At 29.4% G+C, this 14,146-nt stretch overlaps 1 protein-coding gene across 1 annotated transcript in view; it reads left to right on the top strand.

Annotated features, from left to right (window-relative positions):
* Positions 1-8,914: 8,914 nt before the first annotated feature.
* The window catches only part of LOC149879943 (uncharacterized), a 113,384-nt gene continuing 108,152 nt past the window's right edge, over positions 8,915-14,146 (top strand). The window contains exon 1 of the transcript XR_016446464.1: positions 8,915-8,996. The gene's annotated coding sequence lies outside the window, so the exon portion shown is untranslated. The remainder of the gene's footprint in view (positions 8,997-14,146) is intronic.

Raw genomic sequence — 14,146 nt, 5'->3', positions numbered from 1 at the left:
AATTCATTTGTCAATATGTTACGGCCATTTATATCCTCGCGCAATTAAATTCCTTGGCTTGGGGAATAATTGTTTGCGGAAGAAAATTAATGTCATTTTATTAGGAAAACTGACTGTAGTTTGTTAAGTTGTTTCTTAATTTAAACCATACTGTTATAATTTTGTTTAAGTAATCGTCATTTTAGTTCATTTCAATACGTTTAATTATTTTTTAATTGAAAACTTATTTTCATTTTTATCTTTGGAAGTAAATAGTATTTGAAAGTTAAGAACTTTAGGTTCTTTTTCATATAAATTTTTTTAAATATAAAACCGATTATTTGTGAATGTAATGTTTGCGTGAATGTAAAAAAAAAACAAAAAAAAAACATATTTGTGCTAGCTTAGTGTTTATTTGCACCAATCCAAAAACTAATATATGGATTGGAAGTCAAAAGGTATTTTTCATTATCCTTAAAAATCATGAGAAGTAAAAATTGATTTCAAATTTTTTTCCAAAATAATCTTTTTTCAAGAGTTTCAATTTTTCTACGTCCAAAGTAAATATCAAAATAATGCCAAAATGCCATAAAATGCCAATGGGTCAAAAAAATGCCAATCATCCAAAATTTGGCATCTTATAATAGCATATGGCAACACTGATTTGTAACTTCGACATAAAGCCTGTTACAGTTACTGTAAAAAACATTTTTTCAAAGTTGATTTTTAGTCGAACATATATTTCGCAGAACGAACCAATGTGTTGTTTGGTTGAGGCAAATGGAATTGACAATAGAAGCATGCAAGAGGTTGAATGAAGTTACCTCATAACACTTATTTTAAAACGTCGTTTATTAATACAAGTATTTGAATTGTGGTAGTGAGGATTTCTTAAGAATAAAGGTACATAAATTTTCCGGTCTAGTGGGCGTCAAAAGTATATAGTCGACAAAACAGTTTTTTTCAATTGAACTAAGCGAAGAATATTTATGACGCGGAGTAATTTTTAAACGAAACAAGACAATTCGGGCTTAACATGGAAAAATGCATTTATCAAATCCACTAAATTAGATTTTTCGGATAAATTATCTGTAGAGCTGAAGCAAAAAAGAATCCGACAAAAGTAGCTGCCTTTAAAAATCTAACAACGAATTCTTTTACAGCACACATTCGGTCAAATCCTGTTCTCAAAAACAAGAATTATAAATGATATAAAAACACAATACAATTTGTTTATGATATTTCTTTATGTTTATTCAGATAACAATTTAAGAAATTTATAAAGATCATAAATTTATTTAAAATTAGCGAAAATTTTTAAACAACCGTATAAATAAAATATAGTAAACAATGAGGAAACAGTATAGTCCATCAGACTTTGTTAATTGAAGAAACTAAAATAATGAGAAGTTTGTATCATCATTTGTTTATATCATCAAAAACATATCAGGTAATTAGTTGATGGCATCCCTAAATCTTAATAATCTCAGTTTATGATCTTAAAGTTAAATGCCTTAGTATCAATGAAGCATTTTGTATGCAATTTGCATCAATGAAGCATTTAGTATCAATGAAGCATAGAATGTAATTTGTCACTTTGAACTTCTTTTATTTTTAACAAGGCAATCTGAAGTTCCTTATACACTTCAATAGCATTACTAAACTTACCATGTAAACTTTCTCATCAAGTTATTTCCAAAAGTTTTCAATAGGATTTAGGTCAGGAGATTGAGCAGGCAACTGCACTACAACGATTTTGTTTGTATCAAACTGTGCTTTAACTAATTTTGATGTGTGTTTGGGATCATTTTCCTGTTGGAACGTCAACTGTGGAGATATATTTTCGCCTACAAAAGATACCATTTGAATCTCAAGAATTGAATTGAATGTTTTCGTCCATTGTACATTCTATGCGATAGAGAATTTCCAATCCGGAAAATCCTGAAAAGCACTCCTTCCCCCCTCCGTCTTTTCACACATCACTCCTCTCGAAACTATCAAGATTTTCCTACCCTTACACTTCACGGTTTTAATAGTGTATAGTCCATTTAATAGTGTAATAGCATCCATTTGGTTGCTTGTTTCAGAATGATTACAGTTGAGATCATTTTGGTTAGTTGATGGCTCACACTGTAATCAAATTTTTAAATATTACTCAAATTTTTAATGAAATTCTAATCAAATTTAATTTATGATGAATTGTTAAATGTTTGATTTTCTTACCTGAATGTTTTGAATACTTTTGGAATTAATAGATGGTACTGACACAACTTCTGAGCAAGTTTTTAAATACTTCTCCAAACTTCCCTTAAACTTTGACAGGGAAACATCTTTTTCTTGTTTTCTTTTTAGGTTTTGAGCTCCTGATAATTTTTTCTTTCCAAACATGATGATTGTTTTTATATCCTCTTTTGAAACACTTTTTTGTTCACTTATATTTGTAAAGAGTAAAAAATGTAACAAGGATTGAATTGAGTTAGCTTCATGAGCAAAAACTTGTTCAATATGGATTATACCAGTAGTACTGTATAAACTGGTTTTTTAGAGTTCCTACAATTATGGAAAACTTTCTTTAAAAAAAATTTTTATAAAATTGAAATCTTAATCTAAAAACTATTTTATTTTTAATTTATATTCATTTTTAATTTTTTTTCAATTTTGAATTTTCTATTTTTTTGGCGCCCCCTTTGAAGCGGCGCATGTGGCCAAGTGGTGATTGGCCACGCTGTTGAGCCGGCCCTGCCGAACTGTGATTAAAACTGCTAACAAAGTTTAAATTTGGATTTTGATATTTTTTTTCACATGATTTTTGTTTCAACTAAGTTTGTTTAAATTTTAACAAAATAAAAAATAATCAAAAAGACCTCATTCAAGCTAACTTTAATGACTGCGTAGCTGTACTTTAAAATAAAATTGATAAAATAAATTCAAATAAAATCAAAAAAAATTTAAAGATTTTAACATAAACTTTTTAACGCAGCAACAAATATCTGTAACAGTCCGACTACATATCACCGGTTATGGATGACGTTATTCGCAATAATCGTTTTATATAATTTCCATCTTATTTTTGTAAATTATCTTGATTTTATGAAGAATTTTAACATTAAACTCTTTGCTCTACTTTGGTCTTGTTATTTCTTACTTAAATCATTACTAGAATCTGGCTTTTTTAACAAGCCACTTGACAAAGAGATTTTTTTTTTTTCAGAAACTGCAGCTCTATCTCTTGTTAAAACTATACTTTGGTTAATGCCTCAATAATAACACTTCAAAAAATCTTACGAGCTAAAATCAACATGTTGCTTTTTCAGTTCTTTGTTGCTCTTTCAGTTCGTTGTTGCTTTTCTAAATGTTCTTTATTATTGCCTCCTAAAAAATGAGCTGATTATAATCGACAAAAAAAAAACAAGATCTTCAAAATACAGAAGATATGAACATGTGTCTACTCTGAACTGCAGTAATGCTAATAAACTGCCAAAATATGAATAGAGATTATTTACTTACAGTTTGATTCCTCCAAAAATAAATCTGAAATTTAGTGCATTTATCTATCACATGTAAGTTTTAATTATCTTAAGTTGAGCATTTCATTTATTTTTCTTACTATTAGCTAATAAGTAAATTTTTATTCACAGTGAATGACGATGTACTTATTGACTAATAGTAAGAAATTAATGCAACCTCCGTCCGAAGATAAGGTATACATTTTGATTTTTTATATAAAAAAGGATATACATTAATTTAAAGGTTTTTTTAAAGAAATAGTAATAAGTACAAGTCGTTCAAATATATAAAGTTTTACAAATAACATCCACTGAAGTCCCACATTTTGATGTGTTATACTTGGTGGGTATTTCGGTCAAAAATGCCCACGTCCAAGATAACTCGAACAAGCTTGCAGAAAAGAACAAATCTGAATGAAAATAAATTTTTGGAGCTTGAAGCATGAAGAATAAAACCTGTGATTTTTACGAAGTGTCACTCTTCTAACAGACAAATCATGGGGTTAGCAACGTTTTTTTATTTTAATGATTATTTTGTTCTAGCAGACTTAATGCCAAAAAGTTAACCCAATCAATTGATTTTTATGGTATAAACGTATGTTTGTAAGCAATGATTGTTCATATAAATTGTTTTTTTATTAATCGGGACTTAATTGGAGAATAAAATATAAAGATATTTTAGTCTATTAATGATGTTGCTGACTCAATTGCTTCCCTGGAACAAGACATTTGTTGATTTGTTTGTGTAAGGGTTTTCTCAAAAGTTGGATGTGTTTACAAAGCTTACAAAGCCACCTTGAACCAGTCAACATGGTTTCTTCAAGGTAGCTTTGTAAAGTTATAAACACATTATCAAGTTTTTTTTACGTTTAATTCATGGAACGCATTCAATGAGTTCGTCGATGCTATCCGGCGAATGTGTAATTACTATCTGTAAAATGCTGTAAAGACTATCGAATTATATAAAACCAAGATCTAGCACATTAAAATTAGGGCTGAAAAAAAGCTGGTTGCAATTTAGATCGAATGGACCAACCATCTTTTCATCCTTCTGCCAAAATATCTTTATCATCATCATCAGAAAAAAGGTGATTTCTTCATCTTGTTGCACATAATTATCTTTTTTGGTTACACATTTGTTATTTTGTGCTTAAAACTTTTGGGAAATTTTGATTTTATTGCTGGAATTACGTTTTTCAAAATCATACTTTTGAGGTAATAAATTCAATATTTTTAGTTGCCAATGTTTCTTTGGATCTATTTCATCAACTTCCTTGACTCGGTTCTTGGTAAAGAAAAGGCAATTTTTCCATCAAAGAATTGTTTTTTTATGTGGATTGTAGCAGAGCCTGGTAACAGCAGCCATGAGTGTTGCTTTGGCGATAAAGCGCTTATTTTTACAGCTTCTGTGTGACTTTTCTTTGTCTAAGGTGAAAGTTTCGATTGGGTTAAGTAAAACCACTTTTCATCAATATGAACATAGTAATACATGCTCTGAAAATAACCGTTTGGCTTAACCATAGACAAGCAAAATCCAAACCATGTCAACTTATTTTGTTCCGTTCAATATGGTTCATTCTGTTAAACATATATATATGATAAAAATACAGAAGACAATATGTGTTTAAAACTGGTACCACGTTAAAAAACATTAAAAGTGTTGACTTTAGGACGACAATAGCAGCAGACAAACTATTGATTGATCAACGGCGATTTAAAGGAATTTTTTTCATTTTCGTTAAATTTTCTTAATAACCCTTACTCTTTCTTCCGCATTTTTTAAATGAAGTATTCTAAAAAAGTCGACCCTTACAATAATGCTTTTTAGCTATTTGCAAAATTTTAGACACTGTTAAACGACTAACCTCTAAATTTAGCGGCCGCCTTATTAATAGCACCACACTGCAGTTTCTCGCCTTTCAACTAGTTTAAGCAGCAGGTGCCATTTATTTTATTTCCACCTTTTAAATTTTTAACTGTCAAAAACTTCTTCAACGATATCAACGCTAACTATGATTTTATATTCGAAACATAACCCTTTAAAATATAAAAATTCGAAACATCACCCATGGCCTGGTATTTTACATAATAATATAGTTACTATATTTTTACTATATTACATAATAATATACCATATCACATGATAATATAACAAGGTAATATTGTTGGCCATGCATCACCCTTTAAAATATAAAAATAAAATAAAAGTTTTAATATTAATTTACTTTAATAATCCTACGTTTTTTAAGAAATATAAACTTTAATTTCGTACGGACAGGGGTTTTTTAACGAAGGTTTTTTTTGTTTTTTTTTTTTGTATTATCGTAGTGACGCTGTAAAACATTTTTCAAATTAACTTCGAATCTTTCTATGAAGTGTTGCTGTATTTGATACGTTTGAGCAGGAATCACTGGTAGTGTTGTTAAAATTTGAAGTTTGCGAATCGTTAGAGTTTGATGCTGACTGATGTTAGATAATGATGTAGGCTGAGTAAAAGATGGTTTAAAGACTGAGAGTACTTTCCAGTGGGCATGCATTGTCCGCGCGGACGATGCATGCCTACTGGGTTGGTCTTCCTACACACCAGTCTTTGTATGGACATGATATTGATTTGTAAAAAGTGTTGATACAAATGTTACTAAACAATTGCAAAGGGCATTTAGCACCACGCTTACAAATTATATGTTGTTTGTGTTGATCACCTAAAAATCAAATTCCCTCAAAATTCCACAAATTGTACGAAGCATTAGCACGAAGTTGATATTATATAAGAACTGTTGATAAGCAAAAGCACGAAGTTGATATTGCTTCAAGATATTGTTTTTGAAGTGTATTAAAACAAATTATTATATTGTCTTTGGTACAAGAAGAAACCCTGAGAAACGAAATGTTTCTGCCTACTAAGACGCTTAATTTATGACTCCATAAGTGTGTTTAATCTACCTTCCTCCGATAAACATTTCCTCCGTTTTTCGCCCCTTTTCCCAAACTCGCTCATTTTTTTCTCTTTTTCCCAAATTCGCTTGTTTTTTTCTCTCTTTTTCCCGAATAAGGCGCTTTTGATGAAATGTATCAACGTAAAATATTTTCAACGTAGGTACCAGTGTGGGTAGTGCTGTGAAGGCCATTAAGTATTTGGTAATCACGCTAAAACATACATTAGTTTAATAGATTCTGCTGAACACATTTTGTTTCTGCCTGTGAAATATCAATCAGAAAGATAGGATGTAATCTTTTCTTTTCCGCAACTCAAGGACAATTTTCAGAAGAAAAAAAGATTTTGATGAAGGCAGAATTGAAAAAGTTACAAGACCTATTTATTTTTTGAAAAGTTTAGCCTTTGGATAAAAAAATTGAAGTAGCATAACAATCAGTCACATTTTTGTAAAATAACTATTTCTTTCTTCAAATGTTATTGAAATTTATTGAATATGTAAGATAATTTACAAGGTTTTTCGAACTTCAAAGAAACATTGTGTATCAATCTTCTTAACATGGAGACTGATTCGTTTCAAGACTTTTCACTAAGTTTGTATAACCCATCCATTAATTTAATGAAGGATTTTTTAAAATAACCAGCTGTTAAAGCAGTCTATGTTTGAAGAAGAACATTGATTATTTATATCAGTAAAATTTACTTATGCTATTTACAACACTATTTTATACAATTTTCAAATAATTTTTAATTGTAACAAGCTTAAAAGTTGTATCTTTAGATTTAACTCTCTTTTTTATTTTTAGATTTAACTCTCTTTTTTATTTTTAGATTTAACTCTCTTTTTCTGCCCATTTTTAAAAAAAAAACACAGTTTTTCAAAACTACATGCTACAGTTTTACAAAATTTTACTTTTGTTCGGTATTTTATTTTGCCACCCATATTTAAACCATTAACGTCGCAAATAGATCGTTATTATCATGGACGTATAAGAGTTGGACGTGCAACGATATTGTTTTTTGCGAGCCATGCTCGTTGTGTACAAATCCTTTGTTTTAAACAAAAGAAATTAAATTATATTAAAGTCTGTCGGTTTTGTCGAAAATTTTTGATCTCGTCTAACCAGTCACATCAACTTCCTTTTAGTTATTTAAGAAACCAGCAATAGAATCAGGTTTTAAGCTTAATTTTATATAGCTAGATATTCTTAATATTTTAAGAAATAACGCTGATGATAATATAGAAATTGAGATCATTTACTTAACTACTTTGGTACATGTATAACTAGAGATATAACAAATAATACAAAATATCAACTGGTTTTGTAGCTACCTAAAGCACAATGGTTTAAATTCCAGGGAATTACTCCATCTGCTATGTTGCTGTAGACTTCTAGTTTATAAATATTATAGAACTTTCTATTTTTATGTTTAACAACAAAAATATATACAGTTAAGGATGAATAACTTATACATAAAATAAATGTAAATTCAATAAAGAAAAAAATAGTTTGTCACAGTTTTAAAGAGTTTAGCAAAGCCAATTTATGGCAAACCGCAAGAATAACTAAGTATTTAATATTAACATTACATGATTTACCAGCTATATATAAACTAATTTTTATTTGACAATAACTAATGGGTTATTATGTGCCTTTTATGACATGAAATAATACATGAAATATGAAAAACGAAAACATGAAATATCTGGGCGCATTTTGCAAGATAATTATAAATTTGAGTAACTTTTTAAAAGGTTTTGCTTTATCAAATAAATTATAAAAAAGCTCTTTAGAAAATACACCTACTAAAAAAATAATGCATAATGGGATATATATTATGGAGTTTATAGAGTAGTCGAGGCAAAAAATGGCGACATATCGGAAAAATACTTAAAAAATATACAAAATTAAGGCTGGTAATAAAGGACCAAGAAATTGAATGAAACCAGATCTTGACAAAAATTTTTATTTAAGCTTTTTTATATTTCGCTATAGTTTTTTTAGTCATTTTAAAATTATCCTTAAAGGTCTATTTTATAATTGACGTGCTTTGTTTACACGAAAAAAGTTTTAAAAATTTACAAATGTTCGTCTTGAAAAAATGGTAAAATCTGTTTGTGCCGACAACTAATTTCCTTTACCTTGCTGTCATTTGTTTAGTAATTTGTCAACGCGTGAAGTAGTTACTTTATCCTGAACAGTCTTATTAAGCAAATGCTATAAAAATTTTAACTAATAGCACGTGATCAGAGTTTCTGTTTTAAAACTGTTGGCAGCCATTTTAGTTGTTTTTTTTTGTTTAGGGTGAAAATTTAGAGTTTGTTGCACTGATCTCTATAATAACTGGATAGCGCATCTCTAATATCAAAATTCACGCCAAAATCGCCATATTGGAAAGCCCCAGAACAATGAAATCTGATATGTGCGATAAAGCGATAAAGCGATAAGCCGAAAAACAGAACTTAAAGCTTACGGGATTAAAATTTTTGGGGCTTTCCAATATGGCGATTTTGGCGTCAAAAAATAAGAAGTTTTGCACGGAGTTGCGCTATCCAGTTATTATAGAGATCAGTGGTTTGTTGGAAACTCGCATGGCTCGCTGATTTCTGCGGCCTCTTTGATGTAAAACAATAGGTTGCACGTCCATCTCTTATACATCCATGTTATTATATGTATCTGCACCCATTTGGCACACTTGACTCACAAATTGCAACCTTCTATTTGAAATATTAGTATTTATTTCTATCAGTTTTAGTAATGACTGCCTGTTCATTTTATGAAATTTCACGTGCTTTTTCATTGGCAGACCAACAAATTCCATTTTAATCCCTGTTGAGATAAATTGCTTTTATCTGAAAATGAAATCGACTGAACAATGCATATGAAATTAATTTTAAATTAACCAGCAGTGAAACAAGAAGAGTTATGCAGTAATAAATCAAAAGTAGTGAGAATAAACTTTTTATGTTGACTATTTCTTGTTAAACGAGTTAAAACCAGCACTTGCAAAGTTAAAAAATGGAGTTTTAATGCAGAATAATCTTGATATACAAAACCAGGGATGTTCAGCAATTGAAAAAAAATTAGGAAAAGGTCAGAACAGTCTTATTTTTTCACGTTTTTGTTTGTAGCTAATACAATAACATTTTCCTATCTAATATTGTGTAGATTTACAACACTATTGGATAGGAAAAGGTTATTGTATTAACTACAAACATGACCTGAAAAACCTTTAGGATGTACTCATATTTTATTGCCTATATTTTTTATGTGTCTTTTGTTTAATCTCCTGCACACCTAAACTACTAGTCTTCTTCATTAGCAGTAATTCGTGTTGAAGAATTATCAAGTGTGAATTGAGTAAAAGAGACAACTTTTACATTTTCCAGATGCAATATTCAGGGTTAAATTACATAAAAAAAGACTTAATTACAAAACTTGTTAACCACCTACGAAACATCCTTGCTGAAGAAATTTTAGTAACAAATAAATAATTCATTAAAGATGCATGGTTCACTAATACAATAAAACCCAAAAATACAAATTATTCTTAGTAGTATCACAGTTATTTTTTTCAAATTGTTTTCTGGAAAGTCAGATAGTACTATGCTTCAAATCAACCTAATATTGGTGCTAGCAGTAACATTGTGATATAACTTGCATCCTTCCTAAACGCTCTTACCACAAGCTGTATACAGATAATTGGTTCAATAGTTACCTTGAATGTTACATAAACATTTAAAGGATTTACATATTTTTTGCTGAAGTTTTTTTTTCAACTCTTCAATGTTATTCTACCGTACCTGAAGTTAGAACTACGAAGCCATTCAAAAACGTCGTTCATGGAATTTTATCATTCATTTTGGCCTAATCCATCAATCCTCAGGGAAGATAACCTTAGACATCAAGTATGTTTCATCTTCAGACAAAATCTCACACAGGAAAATTATCAGACAATGGGTTCCTTAAAGAATTATTTGTAATATGAAAATTCACAAGCAGTTTTTCCATTGTATCAATTATTTTCAGTTTTTGGTTTATCTTTTCAAATTTACTATTATCAAGCTGTGCTTTGACAAAAGTATCTGATGAACAGTTTTTAATCTTTGTACGAAGGATAAAAATAAAGTTAATATTTATTTGCAATAACATTAGTATAGCTTATTTTTTATTTTAATGTGATGTCATGTTACATCTAAAATGGCTTTTATTTTATATACTGAAGAGAGTCAAAAAATGGGTTTAAAGAGTTGTTTTGAACTCTTAAATCTTCATTTAATAAATCAATGATCCATGAGATATTGAATTATAATGTGTTTTTAATATTTTAATATTTGACATTTTAACATTTTATTTAATATTTTTTATTTAAATTTTTATCGTAAATATAACATTTTTCTTTTTTCCTTTGTTTTTAATAATATAAGTAAAGGAAAAGAACATATTCAAAATTAGCACCGGTAATTAAAGGCATGTCTAGTTTTTTAAAGTCTATCCATTTATATCAGTAAACGTTTCATTTAAGCATAACTGTTTTTGGAAAATAATTTTCATAAAGCAAACAATACCATACAAAAATGGTCAAAAAATGAAAATGGTAATTTTTTTTTATCTTAAACTTTATATCTGAAATTTTTTGATTTTACATCTGAAACAGGAGATCAGCTTGAAAAATTTTACGCGCCGCCTTTTTTGCAGTATTTGGTCTTTCAATCTTCGATTACTACATGTACATACACAGACGTGATAGTATTGAACAGACACTTAATAAGCCGAAATTTTAATTGAAACTGGTAAATGGTGCGATAAAGGTCATTAAACGATTACAAAGCCAATAATAAAGTTTTAGTTTGAATCTCGTTTGCATTTTTCAATGCTGGAAACCTTTTAGGCATGCTAGAAATAAGATCACGAATAAGATCTTGAGGGATTTATTTCCATGTCTCATGCGATTATCTTAAATATTCTGGCTTAGCCAATGGCTTCTAATTCTTTTTGCAAAGTTTCTGGTCTAATATGGTTCAGAAGCATGGAAGTCCCTTAACCTCATTTTAATTCAACCAATTTTAAGTCGCTTTGGCAGTGTGATATTTGCTCCGTTTTCCATAAATAAGGAGTCATATATAACCATCCTAGCACTTGAGAATCTTTGAAGCAGTCCTTCCTGCAAAACATCAAACAGCTGAATCGATGTTACCTTGCCACTCCACTAGTTCTGACCGACCATCGCTCCATATTGCATCCCAAACCATAATTGAAATACCACCATGTTTAATTGCTAGCTGCAATCCTTTGATGTCAAGTTCTAGGCTGCGGAAGGCCCTGATCGACCTTAATGTGTTGATGTGCATTCGTTTGCCTCACTGGAAAATCTTACAATCACTCTAAAAATAACTCTATTAATGTGTTGATGTGCATTCGTTTGCCTCACTGGAAAATCTTACAATCACTCTAAAAATAACTCTATTAACAGTAAAAAGTGAGACTGAGAGTTTCTCTGATATTTTTCATTGGTTCGACATCCTTCATGTTGACCAATAATTAAATAAGTCCGCCTTCATGTTGACCAATAATTCGGTCTCGTTGAACTTCAGATAAGTCCAATGCTCCTTTAGACCTAGGTATGCTTTATCAATTAGATATGAAATCTGAAACATAAAATCTTGGTAAATATATCATTTTAATAAGTTTTTTTATCAAACTAAATTGTATTTGATTAAATTTTAATTGAACGGGATATTTGTTCGAAAATGAGGTAAAATAAAAGTTAAAGACCAATTGGCTTTTAAATTTACATTGATTTTGCAATCAAAAAATTTTTTTTGTGACAAAAAATCTCATTAGATAAAAAATTTAAAATAATTTTTCTAATAGGAAAAAAGCGAAAGATGTATTTATAAAGCATGTGAGATGTATTTTTACGTTCTTTTTTTTTCTGGTTCTTTTTAAATTATAAAAGTTTCTGTTAAGATAAAATGCAGTTAACTATTAATAATTTTTTCATATATGGAAAAATATATTATAATAAATAATTATTATAATAAATGAAGTAAAATTTAAAAGAAACTTCATATGCTACATTTCTGTTTTTTTAAATTCAATCGCTTATTTCTGTGGCATGAGTGTTGAGGGAGGTGGAGTCATTAAAAACCCTTCTAAAATAACACCTTCCCTACAGAAGAAAAAAAAAATTACATGAAACTGAACCGAAAAAAATATTCTTTATATATTCACTTTTTAAAAAAAAGTCGGAAAAACTCAGCAAACGTTCTTGATGTTCATGCATAATTCGATGCCCCCCCCCCCCCCCCAACAGAGGACATTTTTAAATGTTAAAATAGTATTAAAAGTTAAAACTTCTTATATCAGTGTGAGCGATCTTCTTTTATGGTTTTCTTTGAGAGCGTTTTAGCTTTAACAACTTCATTTTTTTCTGTTTATAAGTTTATAAAAAAAAAGTTGACATAGGACCGACATTTTCAATAAAGTTGGGTTTAAAATCTTAAGGCAACATGGTTTTTTAACAGTAATGGAAAAAAAGCTTCAATTCACTTTTTATTCAATCAATTTTTTTAAGGATAAGTAAAAAACTTTTCTTTTGTCATGTTGAATAATAAAACTCCACTTTAAAGCTCGTCAATTAAACGAACTCCCGAGCTTCACCGAGGAATTCTACGGAATATTATATTTAATACTAAAAGATATTGGATGCTAAGGAAAAAAGTTCAAGTCATATGAAAAACGTTATATGATTTTCTCTATTAAATTTTGGTCAGTTCGAAAAAAATTCAAATATCAAAACTCGAATCACGTGTAGCAGTTTTCTATTAAATCACTTTTTCAGCACATTTTTTGATGGCGCACACAGTAGCATAAATAATTAGTTTGTTTCAAACGATAAGTTCTGAAAACATCTGATGCTTTAGAAATTTGACAAGGTCTCGTTTCTCTCACTCTCTTTCTTTTGAGAGGCCGATTTTAAGTCTTTTTTGCCTATCTTTTATTTTCCGATTTTAATACTTGAACCTCCGTGGTGAACCAATTGATCTAAAAATGACCCTGACATTTTCCCGAAGTCAAAATACGAGTGTTGAAAAATTGATATAGCATGACTTATTATGACATTTTTTACTGAAAAACGAATGAAGTACATAAAAAAGACGTTAGAGATGTGTTTTAAGTTGCGATTAAAAGTTGGCTCAATTGATTCACTTTAGAGTTTATAGGTATTTAAACTTCGAGTGTCAAAAAAGTACTTAAATAATAAGTTTAACAACTCTAATTTATTGCATTATTAATAATTTAATATATAAACTAAAGTGCTTGATTTCTAGCGCCTTCCAGAGGTTTAGGGGGGGGGGGGGGAGTACACTTTAATTTCCATAGAGACTAAAATTCTAGATACGCATCTAGTTGTTGTACACAGCCGGTTTTTGTGTCTTGTGGCTTTTCATCACTGGTACAGACTAATTTTAAAGCAAAAAATTTTATAATTAAAAAAAATATCTATTCAATGTAATAATTTGTCTTTACAAGAAAAGGGTTTTTTATTCATTAGATTTTTTCATTCTCCATCCTTAACTTATTGTATTTTTAGCTTTGATAATGTATTCCGCTCAAACTTTAAATTGAAAATATAACTTCCCCTATTTCCAGAGCACGAAAACTAATTAATTAGTTCTGGCCTCAACCTAACATTCTTCGTGATAATGAAGATCTTGCCC

The sequence above is a fragment of the Hydra viridissima genome, unplaced genomic scaffold (assembly GCF_058129835.1).
Source record: "Hydra viridissima isolate aposymbiotic clone 2 unplaced genomic scaffold, HvirCarnegie_v1 scaffold_13, whole genome shotgun sequence".
Classification (NCBI taxonomy): Eukaryota; Metazoa; Cnidaria; class Hydrozoa; order Anthoathecata; family Hydridae; genus Hydra; species Hydra viridissima.
Note: the sequence above shows the minus strand (reverse complement) of the source record. Positions and strands in the feature narration are given on the sequence as shown.